Source organism: Panthera onca, chromosome D3 (assembly GCF_046562875.1).
Source record: "Panthera onca isolate mPanOnc1 chromosome D3, mPanOnc1 haplotype 2, whole genome shotgun sequence".
NCBI lineage: Eukaryota > Metazoa > Chordata > Mammalia > Carnivora > Felidae > Panthera > Panthera onca.
This window is the reverse complement of record NC_138350.1, coordinates 82,100,046-82,118,292: the sequence shown is the minus strand read 5'-3', so window position 1 is coordinate 82,118,292 and position 18,247 is coordinate 82,100,046.

Sequence of the window (18,247 nt, the reverse complement as noted above, 5' to 3'; positions counted from 1 at the left end):
ATTATAATAGTTTTCAGTTATGCTAGCTTAATAATATTCAACTTTAATTTGCCAGATTACTTAATTTTAAAATTTAATTACTTCACACTTTATTCATTGTGCTCCTTTTGTTTTTCAACAAAGAATTCTCTTTAGTTTCATTTACCTATTTGCACCTTCAAATAGCGACTTTTCACATATTTTCTATAGTGTATAACGGTTATCTGCAGGATGATTTTTCTGATATAAGCTGTTCCACTACTACCAGAAATGGAAGTCCTCATTTAATTTTATACCTAGTAGAATTACTGGGCTTAGAATTTCCAGAATAAATAACACAGCAAATATATCAATATCTATGTTGTTAGGACTACTCCACAGAGGTTTTCTTTGTTTTTGTTGTTGTTGTTGTTGTTTGTTTGTTTGTTTGTTGTTTTTTAATTTCACATTATGATGTTTATTCTAGATCTGAGATTCACTGCTTTGATACTCAAGATTGAATGAATCTTTAATCAATCATTCAGAATGTTTACTCAAATTATAATAGTAGCCTTACCTTTTCTTCTGCTAGTGTGTTCAAAATAATAAATTTCAGGGGTATGCTACTTGCAATTCTTCATGTTTACTGAGTAGAAGAGAAGAAAAGGCATCTTCTTTTCCTTCAAGGAAGTTTGCTACATAGTTGAGTAAGTCAAAAAGGTTAAACTAACCTTCAGATTTTTTAACCTAGCAAGAAAATGTACAAGGAGAGTACACATTTATTGGTCACAAGGTGGAGCAAAGGGGATAATTTCTATTTTAAACACACCATTCTGTCTTCTCTTGCTCTAAATTAAAGTAGCTTTTAAACTAGGACTCTTGAAAACCACTCACTAGTTAGAATTTTGGTACAATAATTTGGATCCATGCAAAAGGTATACTGAAAAAAAAAAACATTTTGAGTTGAAATAACAACTTCAACGCTTTTACATGAATTCATAGAAAATCCCCAAGAGCACAGAATCAGACTTTCACACTTTGATATATTCTGCTTTTCTTTGCTCGGTGGGTATGTGTGTATCAGTGTATATGTGTGTTTGGAAAGAGTGTGGTGTAGTCTATAACCTTTCTGGATTTTTCAGATAATTGTAACAATTATCTTCATAAAAACAAACAAAAAAACATAAGAATAGTATTCAATACATTTACTGTGCATTTATTTTTCATACTATGTCTGGTTAGTTAAATGTTACGATTATCAGAGAGCTAAAGGATTTGCATGGACAAATGAATTTAAAATATTTCATCCAGGATTGAAATATACTTGGTAGATATAGCCCTAATCTGAAAACCCAGTTTTCCACTCTAAATAATGGACTGGGTACTTGTGAACTATACTTTTTCCTGATGTTTATTGTCATTCTCTAGGATGCTCTGTCTTTCTTCCACATGATTATCTGGTTTATTCATAATATTGCACCATCAAAATGCAAGGACAGATTCAGAGCACGATATGTATCATGCATCTAACTCAGTTCCCTTTTAACACATTTTATACCATGAATATCAAACTTATTTCAAATTAACTTAGCTCTTCACTGACTAGAGTGTGAAAATCTCATGTAAAAGGTGAAAGAGCACAAGACAGAGCCAAAGACTCATTGGTTATATGAACCACCATATATTTTCTAGTTGCTAAGGAGTTAGGCAGCCTTGTGAAACCAGCTATTGTGCTTGAACTTGTCTCTCTTCACCCCTCTGTGTATTTTATGTTTATTTTGGAAGCTCAAAAGAGCTGTATTTATTTGCTTGTAGAATACAATTTATATTTTAGTCTCCTGTGTTCAATTTTACATTTTCCAGAGTGCACTAAGTGCAATAAATCTAAGGTAGCAGTTTTCCAACAAATACAGGCAATTGTCAACACAACATCCTATTTCTGAGCTGTTCAGAGGTTACAGCACAGACTCTAGAATCATGACACTGGGACTATACGAACACCTTATTCAAAATGTCTCTGTTGCTTGCAAATGATAAATAATTAAAATTAAATCATTTTATTTCAGCTTTAACTATAACTCTTGAAAAACAGAACATTTAGAAATTGAATACTAAAGACTAAGGATACCTGCGAAAATATTGATGGAAATATCTTAATACATTTTCAGGTGGTTTTATTATATGAATTCTTGAATTACATCCTGTTGCTCTGCGAAAATAATAAACATGCTACTTGAAATAGTATGCATTTTATAGAGAAAGGAACTCTAAAAGTGAGCCATAAACACAGCCTCAAAACAGATTTGAGAAATAAAAATAAAGGAGTTTCTTTCATATTAAGGTACAGAAGTAACTAGAAGGGCAAGTATTCCTCTAAGATCTTTTTAGTGTGATGCACAAGTTTATCTCTAAAGATCTCAAAAATTCTTAAATAATAAAATGAATTTCATGGAAAGCTATTCTACCAATCACTTTGCTACAAATAAAAAATGGTAAGATATCTTAAAGGACATTTTTTAAAAAAATATTCTTTACATAATGCCCTTTACACTCATGTGACCAGGTTCAGTATAACATTTACTGTGAGTTTGCTTTATTTTCCATGAAATATAATTTAATTATTTTAGCAATTTTCAAAGGGATAATAATCTCTTGCCTTGCAAAATTTCCCGTGTTTGTTATTTAGAATCGACTCTAGGAATCCAGTTTAAGTATAATGGCATAATACATTATACACACACACATACACATATACACCTAAGGAGATGGATACTTGACATCTAGCTATTTTTCTTTCATGAGTAATTCTGGCGGTGCTTAAAACATTAAAAAACTTTCTAAATCCCAGTGCTTGGCATAGTTTGATAAGCAAAAAATACATTGGCTCATTATCTGTAGCTTAAAAAATTAAACTAATTCTCAATATTAAATATTTGAAAGAACTTAAATTGCCTTTTATTTCCTTGTTCAGGTGATATTTCTCATTTTTAATTCGTTTTTTCAGAAAGGTAATTTTGTGTAGTTTAGAAAAGTATTTTTTTCCCTTGAGGACAAAATCCCAAGGTTGCAAACCCCCAGAGGGTTTAAAATTATTAAATATTTTCATTTTCTTTTTAAATTTTTAAATGTTTTTATTTATTTTTTTATTTTTGAAGGAGAGAGAGAGAGAGCATGAGCAGGGGAGGAGCAGAGAGAGAGGGAGACACAGAATTCGAAGCAGGCTCCAGGCTCTATGCTGTGAGCACAGAGCCTGATGCAGGGCTTGACCCCACGACCCACGAGATCATGACCTGAGCCAAAGTCGGATGCTCAACCGACTGAGCCACCCAAGTGCCCCTAAATATTTTCTTTATTCCCTTATTTGAAACTTGTTATCTAATTAAGTTATATTTCTTCTATACATACAAAAATAGATGAGTGAATAATTACCAACAACTTTGAAATAATGTCTTCTGAATACGTTTGCCATCATCTCTAGCCTTGGCAGAGGAATAGGTATGGAAGAACAAAAACAACACATTGTTCAACCTTTTATTTGTTCTTAGAAGAAAAGGAATGTTCTAATTTTCATACAATTCATAAATCCTTACAGTGTCCTTGAATGTAAAATGCAATGTAATATCACACAAAGTAACTTTTATTTCTCTGTGGGTATGGCCTGTAAAGCAAGACAAAATTCTTTGAGGTGAAAAAAGCTTTGAACAGCATTTTTTAAAGTAAAAAGAGCTCCATCACTAATACTTCCCGTCGAATGTATCTCCAAAGAGAGTAGATCAGTGCAGCCAAATACCTGTTGTATTTTAATAGAAACTTATTTCTCCTAGGTGGACCCCACATCTTCCTGTGAAGCTTCTAGGCAGTTCTGAGGCTCTATTCTTTCTTTGACTTAATGCTTCACTTCTGATATAGGCAGACTTGGTCACTTTATTGCTAGCCCCAAATACTTAATAAAATTACCACATAATGTTTTACTTCAAGACTTTGTAGATATTTGGAGTGCCAGGATCAATAATATCCCTCCGAGAAATATTTTCTTTTGGAATTCTGATTATTTGAATTTTATAGATGTGAGTGATGATTTTCGTTCAGTAGTCCTGATTTCCTAGAATCTGTGAACACGTATTCTTTTTAAACAAATCTTTAACCATATAAAAACAAATATGTAAGCGTGAAAACCATTAAATAAATAACTTAACAATTCAAATGTTAATATTGAAAGTAGAGCAGTCTGATAGTAATGAGTAATAATTTAGGCTTTCACATTGGGGCTGTCCTTTGATATCTCAGGATAATCCTTAAGAACATGTCCGTTAAGTGGACACATTCAAAATAAGATCATCTGTTATTAAAGGGCTTTATTTTGGTGGTGGGTGTAGAGAGTTGTTGGACAATATAATTGTCCCACAATTATGTCCCATCATAGGATCTCTCTCTCTTTCTAATAGAAATAAAGTAGGTAAGAATGCATTTTTCGCCTTATTGTCAGCCAAGTTATTAATTGTTACTGTATTTATAATTGGTTGCTTTATATCTGGAACTGCAATTTTCTCCAACTTTTAAAACATGTTTCTATTAATACTCTTCTAGACATAATTTAGAAAATGATGCAAGAATGCTTGAGCCCATGGAAAGAGCGCTTTCATTCACGAATGGCCTCAGAGTGGATGTACAATGATGTAAGTCATTCGAGTTGTCAGCTAGTGCCCAGGCCGCAAAGATTGTCTAAAGAATCACCGGAAATAATCATTTCAGCAAATAGGCCATGAAGATAGGTTCTTTCTATTGGTTCACCCATTTGACTTTATTTTTTTAAAGCAACTCAGTAATAAACGATGTACGATTTCAGTTTGATAAGATTATTTAGCAAACACAGTGCCTGCTGTTGTTCTAAGTATTTTATAAGTATTAACAAATTTAATTCTGTGAACATCCGTATAAAGTAGATTCTATTGCTAAGCCTACTACATAGATGAAAATTTTGAGCCACAGAGGCAAGTCTCTTGTCCAGACTCACTCAGATAATTGGCCCAATCCAGGAATTTACATATAGAAGCTTTGCCTAGTGATACTACACTGTCCCTCCTAATGACTACTTCTGAAAACTCCACCTCAAGACGTGTGTGTGCATGTGTGTGTGTGTGTGTGTGTGTGTGTGCGCGCGCGCATGCGTGTGTGTTAACAGCTTGATAACCCTAGTAAATCAGCAATTAGAAAGTTATTATCTACCTTTGTTTAAAAACTGTATTGAGTATGTTGGGACTTGGGAAGGTAGGGACAATTTATTTGATTTCTGGTCATAATCAGTAAGTTCAAGGGTGCTGAGCTCTTCCTGCTGCCAGAGGTCCTGCTCTGTTTCTCTAATTCTTTCACTCTTCTTTCTCCCTAGAAGTCTGCTTCTTACCTTTTTTCTCCTTCATCGTCAAGATGTCTTTCCACCTGATCACGTTCTGCTGATGACTGCTCTCTAGTTCACCAAGAAAAACAAAAACAATTAGGAGAGAACTTTGACATGATCCCGCTACCACATTAAGCTACCTATGTTGGTAGCAATATGCCCTATCTTCTTTCATAATATGAGTTATGGACTATCTTTTTCTCTATGCAACCAAGGCCAACCTTTAGGCACTAGATCTCTTCGTCTCTCACCTCAGAGATATCACTTAAATTATCTCTCTCGAATCCACTTCTAAAAATATTGTATTTGGGAAATACAAATCTGTGAAAAACCTCCCTTGACACCACATTCTCTTCCAGCTACTTTTCTCATTTCTCCATTATTTTTGGCAATATACCTGCAGTCAATGCGCTACAGCCAAAGAAACTTGGTAATGGGTCTAGATCCTCATTGCAGAAAACAAGAACACACACTGTAGAGTTGTTGGGTATCTCAGTAAGATGTTAGAAAATACATATTATTGGAGCTTGCATTAGATGATTTGGGGAAGAGTTGAAAAAAGTAGGGCTTTGCTATGAATTAGATGCTGTCGGGAAGTGAGGATGATTCTCTGATTGGAAATCTTAATAAATTTTAGCTAAGACAGAAAGAATAAAGGGAAGATAAAACCGCTGAGTAAATTATACACATGGAGAATACATTCAAAGGCTAAGAGATAATTTACGCTTCTTCAGAGAAAAAAATACTTAACAATATTAATAGTGTTGATTACATATAACATTATAATTATATGGTATCTTTGCCATCCATTAAAACATATAAAGTATAGGATCTTCCTATTTTACTAACATTACTTGTTAGAGAATAGTCTTTCAACTCGATCATCTGCTTAAATTCAATAATTTAAATTTCTTAAAAATATTTCAATGTAGAAAATGCTTCACTCACACCCTATGCCTCTATCAGAGTTTTTAACAACAAATAATTGAACACCTACTTAACAGTGGCTCAAACTATTAGGCCATTTATTATTTGCTTAAGTACAATGAATGATAAATAGACCATTTAAAAATCACTTCATAATGTTTGTTACAAGTTATAATTCCACAGTTAACATTTTCTAAAGAAAATTTCTAATCTTAATATATAGATTTCCACCAAGTGAATCTATCCCAATCCAATTAGGTACTCTGTCATTCATATCATAGAAAAATGATAACTTTTGTTACAATCTTTACAGACACTTATTTGAAAAAACTAACGGGTTTCTGGGAAAATTAACTAATGCCTACTTATATTCTATTGGTTGAATATAAATACCTTATAAAGCATTTTTTAGCAGTTTATAACAAAGAATATACTGGTATATGAGAAAAAAAACAGTGATTAGTAGAAGTTTGGCAATCACCATAGAAACGACTTCTAAGTCTAAATTATATGTATTAGCATTTCCATGTGAAAATCTCATACTGTGTTTTGCCTTTTATTTTAATTTTACTTGGGCAGTAAGGTAATGCCACCTCTGTTTAATATTCTGTTTCTACTGTACTCAAAAGTTCCATTTGCCATACACAAAATACGTAAACATGATATCACTTTGTGGCCTGGCAGAGGCTAAATTGGCTCTCATGTTATAGTCTCATAAAAATATAGTTTGAGGGGTTCCTGGATGGCTCAGTTCGTTGTGTGTTCAACTCTTGGTTTCAGCTCAGGTCATGATCCCAGGGTCATGGGATTGAGCCCCGCTTTGAGCTCTGTGCTCAGTGTAGAGACTGCTTAAGATTCTCGTTCTTTCTCCCTGTACCCCTCTTACATGCTTGTGTGGTCGCTTTCTCTCTCTCTCTCTCTCTCTCAAAAAAAAAAAATGTATATATATATATATATATATATATATATATATATATATATATGTCTTCTAACTGTGAAAATAGATGTATTGCATATATATCACTTTATTTTTCTTGAATCTGGAATATCCTCTAGCTTTTAAAAATTTATTGATCTTGATATTTTTTGAAACCCACACACTCACTGCTTCAGAGGTTATTTCTCAATTTGGGTCTACATCACGCATTTCCTGATTAGAAACACATTATCCGTTAGGAATACCACAGAAGTGATGTTGTGTCCTTCTCAGTGCATAATGTCAAGAGGCATTTGAGAACGGTTTGTCCTAATGTTTGTGATCAGATCATTAGCTGATTAAGACAGTGTCTGCCAGATTTCTCCACTGTAAAGTTATTATTTTTCCTTTGTAGTTAATAAATATTTTGTGGAAGAAACCTGGAGAGTATGTAAATAATATGCTTATTATCAAACATTACACCCTAATTTTAGTATCCATAGATAACTTCCTAACTTTATCTCTTCACCGTGTATTGGTTGTCATTCAATTGCAAGGAAGTACTTTTATTTATTCCTAATTTAATTTGTTTTATTATGGAAGTATAATTGGCATACAATGTTATATTAGTTTCAGGTGTGTAGTATTCATTCAATGATTCTATACATTACTCAGTGCTTACCACAAGAAATGTAAACATTGTTATATTATTTTTTTTAATTTTTTTTAACGTTTTATTTATTTTTGAGACAGGGAGAGACAGAGCATGAACAGGGGAGGGTCAGAGAGAGGGAGACACAGAATCTGAAACAGGCTCCAGGCTCTGAGCTGTCAGCACAGAGCCCGACGCGGGGCTTGAACTCACGGAGCGCGAGATCATGACCTGAGCCGAAGTCGGCCGCTTAACTGACTGAGGTACCCAGGCGCCCCAACATTGTTATATTATTGATTACATTCCCTATGATTAGTGATATTGAGCAACTTTTCATCTGTCACCATCTGTAAGTCTTCTTTGAGAAAATGTCTATTCAAGTCCTCTTTTTTACTTTCTTTTGGTGTTGAATTGTAGAAGTTCTCTATATATTTTGGATATCATACATCACTTGAAAATATCTCCTCCCATTCACTAGGTTGCCTTTTTGTGGTGTTGATGGTTTCCTTTGCTGTGCAAAAGATTTTTTTTTCATTTTGGTGTGATTCACATAGTTTATTTTTGCTTTTGTTCCTCTTGCCTAAGGAGCTAGATCCATAAATATGTTGTTAAGACCCATTTCCAGAAGATTACTGCTTACGTTCTCTTTTAGGAGTTTTATGGTTTCAGGTCCCACAATTAGCTGTTCAATCTATTTGAGTTTATTGTTGTGTATGATGTCAGAAAGTGGTCCAGTTTCCTCTTTTTTGCAGGTAACTGTCCAGTTTTCCCAACACCATTTATGGAAAAGACTATCTTTCCCCCATTGTATAGCCTTTTCTCATTTGTCATACATTAATTGACCATATAGGCATGGGTTACTTTCTGGCCTCTCTAACCTGTTCCATTGATCTGTGTGTCTATCTTTGTGTCAGTGTCATACTGTTTGCCCACTATAGGTTTGTAGTATATATTGAAATCTGGGATTGTGATACTTCCAACTTTGTCCTTCTTTTTCAAGATTGCTGTGTATATTAAAGGCTCTTTGTGTTTCCACACACATTTTAAGATTATGCTAGTTCTGTGAAAAAAGCTGTTGGCATTTTGATAGGGATTGCAATGAATCTGTAGATTGCTTTTGGTAGCATGAACATTTAAACAAAATTATCTCCCTAATTTAATTCTGTATTAATTTATACTAACACGAATTCATGGATTTTATTTAGTAGCTTATAATCCATATTATTAGAACTTAGCTCATTTTGATATTCAAATTCTGGAAGACAATTTGAAGTGCTTTAAAATCACTGATAATTATAAAACTTTCTTACCCAATGCAGAGAGCAGTTGGATCCACCGATATTTTTAACATGAACATGTAAAGAGCTTTATCGGCTGTTGTCCGTGGCAGAGAATCGGACAGAGCTATGAGGTTGCACACTCATGTGGTAGCTCTTGGCATTTCAGAAGAGGGTATCCCAAAACGTAAAGGTTCCACTTCCAGAAATTCTGATGAGGTGTACATCATTAAGCCCGCAAGGATAAATTTTCTTAATGATTTAGTAATTCAGGAATCATATCCAGAGAAAATTGTCTAGCAGGTGTGCAGTAATACTGTCTAACTCAGCTGTTGTCTCACCAGAACCTGTTTTACAGTAGAAGCTCAATGAGCACTTCTAAAATTAAGAAGAAATGTTTAGATTTGGGAAAGCTGAATTGAAAAGGGAGGAGGGATTTTGACATAAGACTAATTTGAGTTACAGTTTTCAATTAATACTCTACTTTTGACCAGCATTTTTTGCATCTCTCCTTAACAGTGTTAGAATAGGTTCAAGAACTATAGGCATCTTTTCCTATTTGTGTGTGTGTGTGTGTGTGTTTAATGTTTATTCATTTATTTATTTATTTTTTTGAGAGAGAGTGTGAGTGGGAGAGGGGCAGAGAGAGAGAGAGAGAGAGAGAATCCGAAGCAGGCTCCAGGCTCTGAGCTGTCAGCACAGAGCCTGATGCAGGGCTTGAACTTATCAGCCGTGAAATCGTGACTTGAGCTGAAGTCAGACGCGTAACCAACTGAGCCACCCAGGGGCCCCTATTTGCTTGTAGAGTAATAGTTTTCAAGAGGATTTCAATTACAAACATGTGATAAGACTATTTTGTAGCAAAGCTATCTCTTGCCTATTAATGTTAGTAGCATTTGTTTTTACGTCAGTGTGTTCAGTTCTGGATGTCCATTTTTAAGGCAGAGTTTCTTATTCTAACCCCTATCTATAACACTTAAATCTCCAGTATTAAGCTTTACAACTGCCCAAATGTCTATCGGGAATTCCTTTGCAGTCCTGTTGTGTTTGCGTATACACCCCTATCGTGAAATAATATTGAAAACTTAACAAAGATCTGCCTACATAAATGTGACTATACACCCATTTCACATATTTCTCACCTAAACACTTCAGAGCTAAAGAATCATGTTTTTATAGATTTACTCCCTCTGGCCACATGTTAACCTAGAGGGGAGCAATAAGTTTTAGTCACCTATAATTACGTACTGTTGGATGCACAATAAATATACATATACATTGGTGAAATGATAGTATTGTGATATTAAGCTTCAAATTATGAGCAATCGTAATAGTGTTAAGGAAGAATGGTCTTAGCCTCATTGAGGTGTCTGGTCCATCCCGTGAAGTTTTTGGAACATTGGCGAACTCATCGAAACTCTTTGAGTTACATTTTCCTTGTAGGTGAAATGGTGATAATAATACACGTCCTCAGAAAATAGATGTGCAGTGATGGTAAAATTTACTTCATATAAATAAGTTTCTTAAGGAGCATTTATGTGATTTAAGCCTCTCCTGATATAATTATGTATAACGAAAGTAATACTCCACAATACATATTAAAAATAAGAAATACTCTTGGGGAGCCTGGGTGGTTCAGTCAGTTAAGCGTCCGACTTTGGCTCAGGTCACGATCTCACAGCTTGTGAGTTCGAGCCCCACGTCGCACTCTGCACTGACAGCTCAGAGCCTGGAGCCTGCTTCGGATTCTGTGTCTCCCTCTCTCTCTGCCCCTAACCTACTCACATTCTGCCTCTCTCTCTCTCAAAAATAAATAAACATTAAACAAATTTTTTTAAATAAGAAATACTCTCATTTTTAAAAAAATTTTATACACTATTGCACTAATTATCTTCAATTTAGAGGCTAGATATTAGCCTAAGTTTCAGACTAAGGAAAATGAATATGACCCATTTTTAGGCTTATACAAAAGAGACTTTTCTTTGGTCCCTTTCATATGATCATAGGCATACGTACATTCCACCGCCCCATCAGGACCTAAAAGACTAAGTTTCATTAATTTCTTCTGTCTGCTGAGGGAAATAAGTGGCCTCGAGTACAAAGGTTAAGGGATCTCTGGCATAAAACCCTGGACTTGTTACCTTCTTATGAGACTAAGTCCTAGTAACACCACACCCACCTCTGACCCTCTTTTGATGCTCAATAGAAAAGACAAAAATAGTAGCAGCGATTTTTACGTGAACCTAGCACTGACAGAATCCACTTGGTTCCCAAATTGTGAAATGGCAAAGCACGGTTCAATTCTATTTATAAAATTTACAAATGAATACATCTGTGACCCCCTAGATGTGGTACAGGGCCAAACTAGTAACTGACATATCACCAGAGAGTTGGAGAATGACTTAATCCACACCTGGCTGTGTTTCTGGCTGTAGGACACATTAATAGAAGGATTTTTGGAGGCTAAGGGGGGCAGGAAAGAGTACCTGGAAGGATCATAATGACCATTTTCATTTATGCCACGTATATCCTTATTACGTTGCATCTTTTCTGTCCAAATCTAAACAAACTCCCTGTATCAGAGGAAAGACTTAACGTTTCACTTCGATCTTCAGTAACCACAGATGAAATCATCTGGACTCCCTAGAGAGAGGAGACAAATTAAAACACAGAGCTTAATTTTAATTTATCTAGCTTTAACTCACATTGCTTAGGCATCCTGCTCACTTTTCATAGGTATGCCCCAAGTTTTGATGAGGGTGCACAATTTATTTTCACTGGAATTGAGGCTTCATTTATAACAATATTTGTTAAGTGGACCACCAAGCTGAATAAATGAAGCTGTGAACCGCAAAGAGTGGATAGCTTGTTGTAGAGTCAGGGGCACAGGAAGCCTCTGGCAAAGTGAAACCATCATTTGAAGATGGGAGTCCAAAAAGGCAACTGAACATCGTGTTGAAATTCTGAGTAACAGAGATCACCATGGGTCAAGGGATGCTGGACCTCCACATTTTATCCTCATCCCTCGTGCGTTTATAGATCACATCTTTTTGTCCTCTCACTATGCCACAGCCTAGGTCATTTCTTCCAACCTATTTTTTAGTTTACTGAGTCTCTCTTGTGCAGTGTTAAATGGTACAGGTACCCCATCTGCTTTCTAGCTTCAAGATTGAATTATTAATTTAGAGATGGACGCTTGGGTTCCTTTGCAAGTATACCTCCATGATTGGCAACGTCTTTATTCATGTGTTATTCTCCCTTTTATTTCCCAAAACATTTTATATATGGCTCGCTTTTTGTTTTTGATAATTACAGTATCTGAAGTTCTTGGGGGTTTCTGTGAAACCTCTCATTCATGCGTCTGGTGATTTTCATTGTTCATTCATATTTGGCTAACAACAATCTGGAACGAAGGGCACAGTTGGCCTCGAGTGATATTAACACCTTCGTGGGTGCTGGCTTCATTGTAGGTGTCTTGCTGCCTTCTCCAAGCTCAGCACTGGGTGACAGCTGTCTGCAGGGCAACTTCAGCGTTCATGTTTGCTTACAGTTCATCTTCAATGTATTCAGCTTTTTCTTTTTATTTTTTTTTCTTTTTGTGAAAGTATAAGGCTTTTCAGGATTTTCCTTACACTCCTGAGAGCCAACAATGCCGTAAAAAGTATAGAAATCTGCAGAGAGGGTGCCCCCCAGAATATCTAGTTTGCCATACTGCTACAATCTGGTACATTCTTAGGTCGATGGACCCCCTCAGAGAGATAATAGGGGATGAACAGAGTTGAAATGTTAGATTACTGACAATATCAGTATTTGTTTTCTTGCTACTTTTAAACATACAATTTAATGTCATTTCCCCAATTAGAGATTTAAAAAAAAAATTTTAATAAAGAAGTCTTACACTCTTTGCAAGGAATCTAAAGGTTAATTAAGATTGGTGAGTCTGATTTTGAAATGAGTTTCAACTGTCTTCTTACCCTCACAAACCAGAACACGTTTTTTTTTTGTTTGTGTTTTTGTTTTCTTTGAAGGTCTGCTGTTAACAGTAGAAAATATAACGGGCAAAATATTTTTTCTCTTATTTTCTCTACCACTTACTTTTCACATTTTCTTGGATAAGTTATAATTATTCTGGGTTTCAATTTTTCTCCATTATAAAAAGGATAACGATGCCTTCCTTGGGCGATTCACAGGCTTAGAAGCAAGTTGAAACCACATGTTACATTAGATCTTTCTGAAACTTAAAATGACATATCTCTGGAACATTTTTATTAACAAGATTTCACATAAAAATCAGTCACTTAGAAGAAAACATCAAACTTTAACTACAACAGAATTCATTTTATGTACCAGGAAGTCAAGACGTAAAAATTAGAAGCCAGCTTGGGATTACCATCACTGTTGAGGAGCAGGACTAAACAGTGAGCCACTGCAGACACAGATGTTTGTCAGGAATTTGGGAAATTGTTTTATTCGGCGATCAATTAATTTGCAACACAGCTTCTTAATATTTTTAAACCCAGCAAAGCACACATCAAGAAATCGTGGCAATAAACTGAACTCTCATAATGCCACTGCCTGGTTTCCCAAATTGATTCATATTCATTGGGCGTTTTGTATACAGCAATTCACTTGTATAGTTACGAAACTGTACTTTCCTTTATCTACTAAAAAAATCTCAAGTACTTAGTACTCAAGCAGACTATCTGCCTGAAAGGCAGTGCTTGATTTGAACAAAAATCATCTCTTCAGGTTGTGACATACATCAGACTTCAAGTTTTTGCATGATGTCTCATTGCCCAGGCTAAATGGAACTACATTTTCAGGATGGATTTTTGTGGTTAACTGAATTAGCATTTTTAAAACTAGGTTATATCCATTTATTCAACTGACTCTTACGTAAGTCAAAACATTGCAGAAAAAGCGTTGAATTTTTTTTCATATAATTATAATAAAGCCTCATGAATAGTCATTAATAGTTTCATTGAAAGTTATCTTGTATATTTTACTTACATGAATTGCTCATTTCTCTTTTTATAAAAAAAAAAAACTGGAATCTAAGAACAGCTTTACAAATGTACAGTATCATTTTTCAGCATTCCCACATAATTTAATTACGGAGATTGCATCTAGCAGTCATAATTACCTTGAGAGAATGTTAAAAGCCATTTACTCCATTTAGCAGGTAACATTTAGATTGTGTTGGGGGGGCATGTGTGTATGCTCATATATAATGTTAAATATGTATATGCAATTTGAAACATAATATACATTAAATTTGTCTAGTGAGTTTTTTCCTTTTTATTTTTTGCCTTATAAAATCATTGCAGATAAATTGCAATTTCTACATACCTGTTTTATAAAACTGATTACTTTTGAAATATTGATCATATTTGATGTATATGCCAGATCTTGATGTTAAAAAAATAGTGTCTACGCACAAGCAAAATACAGCTTGAAACAGTAGTGGAGCATATCATTTTTATGGCTTATAAAAATAAAAACGATTAGCAAAATTTCATGAATTGATGCAATAAAAATGCAAGAGTTAATGTCCTTGAGTATGCCATACTTCTCAACACTCTCAGTAATTCCATAGCTATTAATGCGTATGTTTAGAATGGTTGTTCATACGAGCTTCAAATAACCAGATAACTAATATCTAAAGTTGAGGAGAAAGTTTATTAGCACTCATTTTATGAGTAGATTATCACTGACAAAGCAATAGTATCCTATGCATGTTACTTTTTAATCTCTGATGGGTTCTTTGTTTATAAAAGGCTAAAATAAGCAAGCTTCCATAAGATATTGGAAGTGGTTTTAGGTCATCAAAACAAGAGCACAGGATAGTTTTCATGTAAAGTCAATATTATGGTACCTTAGTTCTTTGAAGTGTATAAATTATTAATTATACATATGTCGCTCATGACTGACAAAACCTTTGGGTTCCCTAGAACCACACTGTATTTCCTCTGGATGTTCTAGAAGATGGTGTACTTCTCTGTTCCCGTATATTTGTGATCTGTAATGAGGCTGGGATCAGTGGAAGGCCTTCGTCTTTCACTCCGTCATGATCACGAGTAGGGAATATTGTTATTTATTTGTAATCCCCTGCCCATACGGCTATCCTTAATTCTTATTAGTGACTGAATTGGTTTGAATTATACCTCAACCTTTAAAGATCTTACAAAAATGATTGTTTTTGAGGAGTGGCTTTAATCAATTATGCCAGTTTTCTCTGAAAATGCTTTCCCAATTTAGGATACTAATTGCATACTTTTTTTTTTCCATTAATGCATGTTTCCAAAAACAGACATTATCTGTATTTACTATGTAACAATACATATAATCAACCTTATCATATAATTTCCATAATTTTCCATAATAAAGCCGTACATTTTTTTGTTTTTACAGCATTTTACAGTTTACACAGCACTTTCAATTAATCAGCTCACAAGCCTTTGAGACAGGATAGTAATTAACTCAATTTTAATCATGAAGATATAAAGGTTCAGAGAATTAGAATGGCATCCAGGGCATAGCAGAAATGTGCTAGAACTGCCTTCTGACCCAGATTTTATAACCACAGACCAGGGTTACTTCGTAGTACAACACACTGATACTCAAGGCCAAAGCTCAGTGACATTCCACAATAAATAATTCAAACTCCATAGTCTGTGTTAACAATGAGATCACATGTACACAATAAAAAGAAAGTGAGCCAATTATTTAGATAGTTCAGCTAAATGCTTTCCCCTTAATACCAAAATCCTTCTCCTTAAGTTAAAATTTTAAAGCGAATAAAATATTGCTCCCTTCAGTCAATATCAGATATTCTAATCTTATGGCTTATTAAGAATTTGCCAAATGACAGTAATATGTTGGCAGTAACAAGGTAATGTTAGACCAGTTTTCTAAGATTGCTTCAGACATTCTTTCCGGTGCCCCACCCCCTCCAATCTCAAACACCCGCGCACGCGCACACACACTCACGTGACCTTTTACAGTTCACCTCTGAGCCTGTACAAGATAGCATAACAAAAAAAGTGTCAGAATGCCACACGCTTGAAAAATTACCCCTGGAAATGGACTTTACAATGGCTGCCAAATCAGCATCAAGTCTCGCTTTTCTCAAGGGCTTATCCCCATCTCTGAAACAATTTCAATTACACTCAACACGTAAATGCAATTACTCCTTCTTTTGCTCTTTGGGTTGTACCGATGAGGAGTCAGCTCACGCAACTGCATTTGTTTTGCCTGCCAAGCTTTCCACACACCATCGTATATACATAAAATATACATTACGAATACTTTTTTAAAAACTGCATAATGAAGACCAGATAACCAACACAGACTAACAGAAAATGAAATTCATTCCCTGCTAATTGTCATATACACTGTGCCGCCAGCCATCCTGGACTGGAAAGAGTTAAAAGTTGAAGCTCTCTTTTAATCAACTTTAATGAGCTCATCTGTAAATAAACCTTTCAATAGTGATTTAAAAACAATGAGGTTAATTAAAACAGTTTGTCAGTCGACTTCAAATCAAAATTGAAAATTGGAGATTGATATTTACAGCTAGTGCTTAAAAACTGTAAAATATTTAGATGGTTTTTGCCTTTTGCAACATATTTCTACTTATTTTAAGCTCCCTCGGATTTTAGATTTGGATGTAACTATTTGCACGTAAGTTCTTTGGACATGTGGCCCGTGACACAAATAATACTCGTATCTTGCATAACTACACTTTTTACATGACAATAATTGCTGGATCCTGCTCACCATCCAGTGTAGTAAATGTAATGGTGCATGAAGTTAAAATAATTTAAAACATTCTCAGAGGGTGGAGTGAAAAGGCAGCTATTGTTACTGAACAGGATTACTTCCTGCCTGTGTTTGGCAGCTACCTGACCTCAACCGAGCCTCCGGTGAGCTTCTTGTCAAAGGAAAGTTTAACAGCTTCATCTAAGTAATTGCTTATAGAAGGATCTACTCATTGCCTCCACAGAGCTGATCTTTTCTTGTTTCTCCTTCTTAATTTGGGTCTGCAGCTGACCTTAGAGTATTGCTTTAACAGCGAAACTGACCTGTGAATCCAGAATGATAATTCAGACTTGATCTGCAAAAGCCCACTCCCTTGATAAGATTTAGTTTTCGTATTCTTTACGCTGACTTAAAATATGCCGTGATAATTCAGAATTGGGGCTTGGACATATCTCCTTGACATAAACAGTAACAAGTAAAATGCAAATATATTTTTTAAGTTTATTTGAGAGAGAGTGAGAGAGAGAAAGAGCATGAGTGGGAGAAGGTCAGAGACAGAGGAGGCGAGAGAATCCCAAGCAGAGAATCCCATGCTCTGCATGGAGCCTGACGTGGGGTTCCCATCCCATAACCACGAGATCACAACCTGAGGCCATATCAGAAGTCAGATGTTTCACCCACTGAGCCACCCAGGCACCCCATAAAATACAAAAATTTTTAAGAAATTAAATTGTTCAAAAGTATGCATTACTTTGTGTGCTTTGAGTTTCTAATGGTGCCCCTATATGGACAAATGGAAAATATTTAAATTTATGGACTTTCCAGACCACTGTCTGCACTTGAAATTATCAAGCCATTGCTTCCTATAATGAAGTGGGTCCTATTTGTAGCTCCAAGGATTATTATTTAATACTCCATTCATACTATATTTAGGATCATAAAGTTGCCTTTATAAAGCAATTTAATCAGTGAAATGTTGGTGAACATTTAATAAGTGGCTCTTCAGGAAAAAAAAAAATTGCTTATTTCCATGGTGGTCTAAATCTTACTACATGGTTAACTTCAACCCACCAAATGATATCACCAGAAGGGGGATGGCGAAGAGACGTATGTCATTGGTTCTTGGGAGCCTGTTCTGGCTGGTTCTAATACACCACTGAATTTTAGTGACTAGATAATAGGGATCTACTTAAATGCTTCTGGAGAATCTCCTGACTCAGTTTAACATGGATTTTTTTTTTTTTAATTTTTTTTTCAACGTTTTTTATTTATTTTTGGGACAGAGAGAGACAGAGCATGAATGGGGGAGGGGCAGAGAGAGAGGGAGACACAGAATCTGAAACAGGCTCCAGGCTCCGAGC